The 8,726-nt window shown below is 44.3% G+C and overlaps 1 pseudogene across 1 annotated transcript; it reads left to right on the forward strand.

Moving 5' to 3' along the window:
* Window positions 1-7,614: 7,614 nt before the first annotated feature.
* Window positions 7,615-8,324, forward strand: LOC309860696 (large ribosomal subunit protein eL8 pseudogene; annotated as a pseudogene). The gene has a single exon. The product of its transcript is annotated as a large ribosomal subunit protein eL8 pseudogene (transcript).
* The last annotated feature ends 402 nt before the right edge of the window (window positions 8,325-8,726 follow it).

Raw genomic sequence — 8,726 nt, forward strand, 5'->3', positions numbered from 1 at the left:
TTCCTGAGCTTGACCCAGTCCTCTGTCATCATCACCACCTGAAAGCTAGCCCATCCTACCCACAGAGTGAGAGGGGAGATAGAGAAACACTAGAAGTGCAACAAGACAGGATTTGTAGACAGTTGAGAGAACTGAAACAAGGTTATCATCCAATCCCAGGGCAGGCCTGCGCCTAAATTTCATCCGTCTTTTAGGCAAGTGCTATATGAACTCACTCTCTCTTGCCCTAACACTACAGCAACGTGACTGTCTCAGAATAGATCCTCTGATTGAAATAAGATACGAGAGCACAATTACAGAGCTGAGAACCATGGTCAACACATTAGCTCATGAAGAGTTTCAGCCTGGATTTTTATTTCCATTTACTCAATGTGCTGAACCATATGAAAAGCTGTTTTTATAGGTCAAAAATGGCACAATTTCCTGTTTTTAGCTAATTTTCTTCTTACCTAGAGCCAGCTGCTCATGTCCACGAATACACACACACACTCAACACACACACTGGATGTGATGAAGGGAGGCGGGGGCTGGCAAAGGGTGGAGAATTTGAAAATAACCAAGTGACTCCAAAGGAAGTGAGGGAGGTTGATGTATAAACCCATCCTAGTTACTGCCTGCCTTCCCTGGTGACTCAGATCCCGTTTATCGTGGGGCCACCACCCAAAGGCAGAGGGGGTTTTCCTCCACCCACACCCTGATCATGCCTCCACTCTCCCGGCATCATTGCCCATGCTTCCTCCCATGTGTCGTCTGCATCTCAGTGTCCCTGCACCCACCGCCCTGGGCAGAGACCAGTGCTCACTCTGGCACATGGTCTAACTGCGGGATTTCTTGAGGAAGAGAAAACACTTGTGCCAAGGGCAATAATCTAAGAAGAAAGTGCTCAGGGTGCCTGGTGCACTGTAAGTGCTCACTAAGTACTTACTGGATAGATGGACAAATGGATGGATGGACAGGTAGATGGACGGCTAAACAGATGGAGAGAGAAATAATGCCATGGAAGAGGGGAATCAGAAGAGGAATCATCTGGGCGCCTGGCTGGCTCAGTTGGAACCTGTGACTCTTGATCTCAGGGTCATGAGTTTGAGCCCCACATTGGGAGCAGACAGTACATCGAAAAAAGTAAACAGTAAATAAATAAATAAAAAGAAGAGGAATAATCTACAGCCGAGGGGATTTAGGAAAGCTTTATGGAAAAAGACAACCTTTGAAAGGCTAGATTTATACATCTAGAGATGAGAAGCAGCATTGGCAAAGGGACTTTTGGTGATGATATCCTGTCATTTCCCATTTAATCCTAATGTTTCCCTCCCTCTCTCCCTTCTTTCCAACTAAGAGTAGAACTGGTATATTTGGAAACAGGTGGGAATTTTTTTGGTGGTCACAGTGACTAGGCTGATGGAAAATAGGGCATCAGAGAACACTGCAGCTTTTAGTGGTCTGTTGGCCAGGCTCTTAACTATATTGCAAAAAAGAATTATTCTGTCCAAATTACCCATAGTGACCACATTGAGAAATACCAGTAGGTGAGAGAAGAATAGTGAATAGATTATTACAATGTTACAAAGAAAGTGCTGACAAAGATATTTACACATCTTTTCTGCTTTTGTCCCCCAATTCAATTCATGTGATCTCCTTTCTAGGGAAGAAGCAGGGAAGTCATATTAGAACGGCCCATGGGGGTTGCTGAACAGAGAACTACTCAACAGAGATTAGATCTTGGTCTCAAGGAAAAGGGAACACAGTCAGGGTCTTGGACTAGAGGAATGATCTTGTCATATCTGTGCTTTAGGAGATGCCAAATCCCTATTTTAAAAAGAACCAAAATGTGAAGTGATAAGTTAATTTTGTTTAAAGCTTTACCCTTGTCCTGCACCACAGAAAGCTGTCATTCTATATTTTTAAAAGCATCCAAATGTAAGGGATTCAAAAAAATAAATTCATTCAACAAATTATGCAGGACAATTGGCTTTCTTTCTGGATAAACAAACAAACAAAAATTACATTCGATCCATCTACCTACCTCAAACCACATAGTCAAGATGGTTTAAAGAATTAAACCTAAAAAAATTTTAAAGATCTTAGGAGGAAAACATAGTTGAATACTTTAGGAACCTTAAGGTAGGGGAGGCCTTCCTAAGTAAGCTGCAAAACTGAAGAACCATGAAGTACAAAAATAGATAAGATTTTTTATATAACAAAATAAGTTAAAAGAATAGAAGCCGGGGGCACTTGGGTGGCTCAGTGGGTTAAGAGTCTGCCTTCAGCTCAGATAGCAATCCCAGGGTCCTGGGATCAAGTCTGTGGAGCAGGAGCCTGCTCTTCCCCTTCTCTCTCTGCCTGCTGTTCCCCTGTTGTGCATGCTCTCTCTTCCTCTCTCTGTCAAATAAGTCAATTAAAAAAAAAAAAAAATAGATGCTGTTTGTAACATATATAAGAGACAAAAGATTGTTTTCCAGATAAACTACAAAGCTTCTAAAAATTAATAAGAAAAAAGAGCCACCCCAAATGAAAAATGGGCAATAGTTCTAATCAGGCAATTCATAGAAAGAAGGATATAAAACATGAAAATAGGATTATGGCAGATATTTCAGATTGATTCACTCAACTCCATGCCTACGACATTGTAGCTTGTCTTGTGGCATGTTGGAGCCTAAAAAGCTAATGCCTAACAATTCCCAGCCTTCCTTAGAGCTGAGCTTTGGCATGTATCCTGGCTTCCCCTGGGAGATGTACCCTCAAGAGATCTACTGACTCTGGTAGCAGAAGGTGGGGGGGTGGGGGTAGGGGAATCCTTATTTTTTTTGTTGTTTTTTTCCCTGCATCAACATTAACAGCAATCTCACTGTCTAGATTCAGTCTCTCCAGCTTTGCAGGTGCTGTAGACAAGATGTAGGATGTCTAGAATGCAGTTGAGGTGGTGTGCTAGGCGGATGCTAGGTGTGTCGGAGGTTTCCTGGTTCCCCAATTCCTAAGTCAGCAGTTGGGCACAGGCTCCCAAATCTCCAGTTTCATTGTCATGGAAGGAGTTGCAGTTTCTTTGGCAGGCTGGTTCTGAGCTGGAGTTCTGGGAGTCAGTCCTACTTTTTTCACCTGACCTAACAAAATTTTCAGCACCCAATTCCCTATTTTAAACAAGCCATTCCCCTACTCTCTTTCTACCTATCTTTCTACACAAACTAAGCAGAGTGGCTTCTGTCATCTGTAGCTGAACTCTGACACAATGGTCAGCCTTATTAAAAATTTTTAAAAAGGCAAATTAAACCAACAAGGAAATGATTTCTTTCATCAGAATGTGAACACAAAAGATGGCTCAGTGTTGCTGAGGGTAAGGGAAAATGGGCCCCCTTTTGGAGGGTGTATAAGTCAATGCAACCATTTTGAAGAACATTTTGACAGAATCTACCTAAATATAAAATGTGCATCATATCAAACCCAACATTCTGCCTCCAAGCATCAGTCAAAGAGAAATACTGCTCCGGGTCCTGAAAAAAACATTTTCCACAGATACTAACTGCATCATTGTGAGTAATGGAAAAATAACAATACATAGCTGAATTGTCCATCAAGAGGGAATAGTTAAGAAAATTATGGTACAACCATTCTTTGGAATACTCAGCAGTCGTTAAGGAATGAGGCAGAGCTCCCAGCACTAATATGGAAAGATCTCAGACGTATTTCCAAGTGAAAAATAAATGACAAAACAGCATGTATAGTGTGATCTCCTTTATGCTTAAAAACAAGCGTAACAAAACACATTTCTATTGACATGCTCATGTATCTGGGTAAACAAAGACAAAGGTCAGGAGGGACATAAGCCAAACTACCCTTTGTGGAGTTGGGGGTGGGGGGGCGGTGGGCAGAGGAGTGCCTTGGGCAGGACTGTTGCTTTTACCCTCTCATCTGTATTCTCTGAAGGTTTGAACATTTTACAATAAGAATGTATTATATTAGGGGTGCCTGGGTGGCTCAGTCTGTTAAAGCCTCTGCCTTCTGCTCAGATCATGATCCCGGGATCCTGGGATCGAGCCCCGCATCAGGCTTTCTGCTCGGTGGGGAGCCTGCTTCCCCCTCTCTCTCTGCCTGCCTTTCTGCCTGCTTGTGATCTCTTCTGTCAAATAAATAAAAAAAATTAAAAAAAGAATATATTATATTAGAATGTTGTATATTATGTAATTATATTAATGCATAAATTAAAAGTTATAAAATACTGTAGGGGCAAGATTCTAATTTTTAAATGCCTCAGCAAAAGAGATATAGAGACTGATTGATCTGTCTGTCATCTATCTGTCTATCTATTTGTCTAGAAAGGGGGAAAGCAAATATGACAAAATTAACGCATATTGAATCTAGGTGGAAAGATATATAGGAGTATTCATTGCACTGTGCTTTCAACTTTTCCGTAAAACTCTTTTCATAGTAAAAAGTTGGGAATAAAAACACACCAAATACACATCCTCGGAGACACACGCTTTCCCTGTGCATGCAGATTTTTTCAGAGGTGGGGGCAAAACCTGTGGCTTGCAAAGCTGCTAAAAAAGCAAAACAGCATCAGCAGTCCTTCCCACTGACTTCTTAGGGCAAGTGCGCCCCTCTCTGGAAGCCAGGGTCCTGAGGAATTTTGGAGGCCTCTGTGCACTAACTGGGATTGACAGCACGCTCCTGCCCCATCCCTCTGCAGGCACGGTCAGGGCCAGGGACCCAGCTGGCCCTCTGCCCCTCTTCCTATAGAGAGTTCATGGCCAAGGGCACCTTGACTATCAAATATGCCCCCCCCCACAAGTGCATATCTCTGAAACCCCAAGAACGTGTGGTGGCCATTGGTAAGAAGGAGACCTAGGGGCTCCTTCACAGGGACGCCAGGGGGCTCTGTAAGGATTCCATTCACTTGGGCTGCTATCCCCAAGACCCTTCATTCAGTCCTCATCCTGATGTTTATTTTTGACATAACAGTGTAAGGAGAATGGAGAAAAAAAAGAATTGCAAAAAAAGGAACTGGAATTTTAATGAGAACCATCTGGAGTGTTTGTCAAGGGTATTATGTTTGGTACAAGAAAGTAATTCCTCAGCTTAAATGAGGTAAAGAGAAATGGAGGAAATCATTATGTTGTACTTGCCCCCCCAAACTGACGCTGAGCAGAACCACGTAGAACATGCCCGTTGCACAGGAATGGGGCTGGGACAGGCCGTGGAGAGATGGAGTGCGCCTTTCTCAGCTCCGGAGTTCACAGTGTGGAGGAATGTTTCTACTCTGCCAAGGAGAGTTTGAGAGATGGGTTGTGGTGGGCCCTGGGCCAGGGCCTGGAATCTGGGTAACCATGACAACAGGCCCGCGGGTGACAACAAACACGGGATGGAATTTCAGCATTCGCAGCCAGGCCACGGAGGAATGGGAAAGTTCGGGGAAGTTTTTTTGTTTTTAACCCAAGGATGGGGAAGGCACCGGAGGGAGTCACAGTGTTCCGAATAAATCCTCCCTGCAGGACCCCAGTGGAGTCAAAGAGAGCCAGCCTCTCTCTGGGGCTCTATTTCCACTTTCTTCTTTTCATTTATTACCTCCCCTTCCACTGAAGATTCCGTGGGGTAACAGCCTCTCTGAGGGGTCTCAGTGCCCAGCCAGATCCCTGTCCTCATACCAGCGTGATCACATACCTTGAGGACAGCTACTCTCTGCGGGCATTTCAGTGCATCCTCTCAACACAGCCTCTAAAACAGCCCTGCAGCCAGGGTAGCCAGACCCCTACCTTCCAGATGGGGAAACGAAATTCAGAGAGCCAAGATCACCCAGAAACAGAAGGGTTTTCTGCCCCAGCCCAAGCCCATCATCCTTGCACCATGCCATTGTACCTGTAATCTTCATTCTGGAAACATATGAATAACTGCGGTAGTCAGCGTTTAAGAAGAAGAGAAGGAATGAGTCCTAAGACCTCTCTGTGGGCAGATAAGAGCCACTCATCCATGTAGCTGCAGAGGTGGGCCTTGACTGAGTGGGAAAAGATTTATAAGATGGTAGGAAGAAGTTCTTACAGTTACTGGGCTGAAGAATTAAAGAACCACAACCTCTAGAATTTTCTTCTCTGAGGTCTTTAGAAATAGAGGGGCTGGCATCATGCCTGGACAGATCAGGGCCTGAGAGTAAGGGAACTATAAAACATCCAGTGCAGACTTCTTGCTTTGCAGATGGGGAAACCAAGGCAGATTTGGGGACTGAGCCCCATGTCCAGTACAAGGTTCTCTTCCTGACAGCACATCCCAGGAGCTCCCAGACAAGCCAGCAGTGGTTAGGTGAAACATTGGGGAGATTAGGTGAAACAGTGTCAATCAGGAGGATTGAAACAGGAGGTAATAACAATTGGTACAGGACAGAGGATTGTTACTTCTGGGATCAGACTGGGGTGGGTGGGGAGGAGGAATATACATAATGGATTGGCATTCTGCAAAACTGAGAGCCATACGGTGTACAGCCCACTATAGCGTTGCTGTTAAGACCGTCATTAGGTAAGACGGAGCCTCTGCTCTGAAGGAGAAAGAGACCCAACAGTTAAGAACTTAGCAAAGATAGTTTTAAATCAGCAAAGTTACATAACTTTTTAACAATTTCAAGAAACCATCCTGAAACTTCATGAGCAAAAAATGCCTCTGAATAAGCCAACAGGAAATAAACAGTGCAAGGAATTTCTGGAAATAGGAGAGTGTTTTTTTGTTTGTTTTTAAAGTGAAAAAAAAAAAAAGTTTTAAGGAAAAAGGAAGCCCTGACCCACATAAAGATAGGGTTTCAGTAAAAGGAATTTGAGAGCAAGAGAGAAAGTGTAAGCCCCAGCACTGGATCTGGGCTGCTGAGCACAACTGCAGTCCCCGAAAAATGAGCTCAAGAAACAGAGCCAGTTTCACACTTTTTAAAAAAAGAAGTGTCATTCCCTGGAAAATAACAAATCCGCTCCAGGCTGTCCACAGCCCTGTTGAAGTTTACCTAGTAATTTACAAACGGTTTCAGTACTTAATCCAGGAATATCTGCTGTGAGTCCTGAAGTCGCCGATTCTCCCTAAAGCTCTGCTTTGTAACTTTTTATTGGGAAAAGCCTCTATTTCTCTTATTCGGTCATTAAAAATGGGGGAGAAGCTGTCCTTTTTTCTCAGCAAATGTTTTTGACAACTGGTCTATGCTAGACCCTGAGCGCAGCGCTGCCATCATATCGGATTCTTCCTGCCTCTTGCTTGGACTTCCTGCCATTTCTGAGTTTTTACTATTCAAATGCAAGGTCCATTGTGAATCTGTGAGCCTTCTAGAAAATGTTGAGCGTCGTCCACCTTCGAATGCTATAAGCACTAGGCAAGCTTCAAGAGGCCACTGCTCATTCCTAATGAGAATCTTCTGTTTATGATTCATGGAGTAAACCCTTATAAATGGCTTTATGTACATGCCCAAAGTATGCGGATCCACAGGACGTCTGAGCGTACTCATGCTAAGTATGTATCTGCTCGTGAGAAAGTGTGTGTGGGAGGGAAGGAAGGAGTAGAAATTGTTTTCATTTTAAAAAGCTAGAGGGATAAGCAACAACTATTCATATGCATCTTTAAAGAAATGAGTGTCGTTCTTTCCTCCAGCCATCCACCATGCAGAAAGGCAAGAAGGCAAAGGGGAAGAAGGTGGCGCGGGGTGCCCTGTCGTGAAGAAGCGGGAAGCCAAGAAGGCAATCGATCCCCCCATTTGAGAAAAGTCCAAGAATTTTGGCAGCAGACAGGACATCCAACCAAAAGGGACCTCACCTGCTTTGTCAAATGGCCCCGTCACATGGGGCTGTGGCAGCAAAGGGCTATTCTCTATAAACGTTTCAAAATGTCTCCTTCCATTAACCAGTTCACCCAGGCCTTGGGCCACCAGCCACTCAGCTGCTTACATGGCCCACAAATACAGACCAGAGGCACAGCAAGAGAAGAAGCAGAGATTGTTGCAGCAGGCAGAGAAGAAAGCTGCTGGCAAAAGGGATGTGCCCACTAAGGCCTCCTGTCCTTCAAGCAAGGTTAACACTGTCACCACCTTGGCAGAAAACAAGAAGCCTCAGCTGGCGGTGACTGCACACAACGTGGATCCCACTGAGCTGGTTGTCCTCCCGACTGTTCTGCTTTGTAAGATGGGGGTTCCCTATGGCATCATCACGGGGAAGGCCAGGCTGGAGCATCTGGTCGCTGGGAAGACCTGCACCACTGTCACCTTCACACAGGTTAACTCGGAAAACAAAGGAGTTCTGGTTAAGCAGGAACTGTCAACACTTCCTGGAAGGAAGTTTTCTTCCTTGACTACAGGAGGATGTCTGGACCAATGACAGTGACAGATATGAGATCCGCCATCACGGGGGGAGGCAATATCTGGGTCTAAAGTGGGTGGTTCACTTCGCCAAGCTGAAAAAGGCAGACTAAAGAACTGGCCACAAAACCGGGCTAAGTGTACACTGTTGAGTTTTCTGTACATAAAAGTGATTGAAATTTGTTTTTCAAAAAAGAAGAAGAAGAGAAGGAGGAGAAGGAGAAGAAGGAGGAGGAGGAGAAGAGGAAGAGGAAGAAGAAGAAGAAGAAGGAGAAGAAGAAGAAGAAGAAGAAGAAGGGAGTGTGTATAGGGCATAATGATAGGCGGAGCCAATGCATTTCCAAATTGCCATTCCTTTAGCTCTTTAAAACATTACTCTTTAATGGGAAACGATGGGCTGCTGTTTGTTCTCTCAGTAATT

This window comes from Mustela nivalis, assembly GCF_964662115.1.
Source record: "Mustela nivalis genome assembly, chromosome: 1".
In the NCBI taxonomy this organism is placed as follows: domain Eukaryota; kingdom Metazoa; phylum Chordata; class Mammalia; order Carnivora; family Mustelidae; genus Mustela; species Mustela nivalis.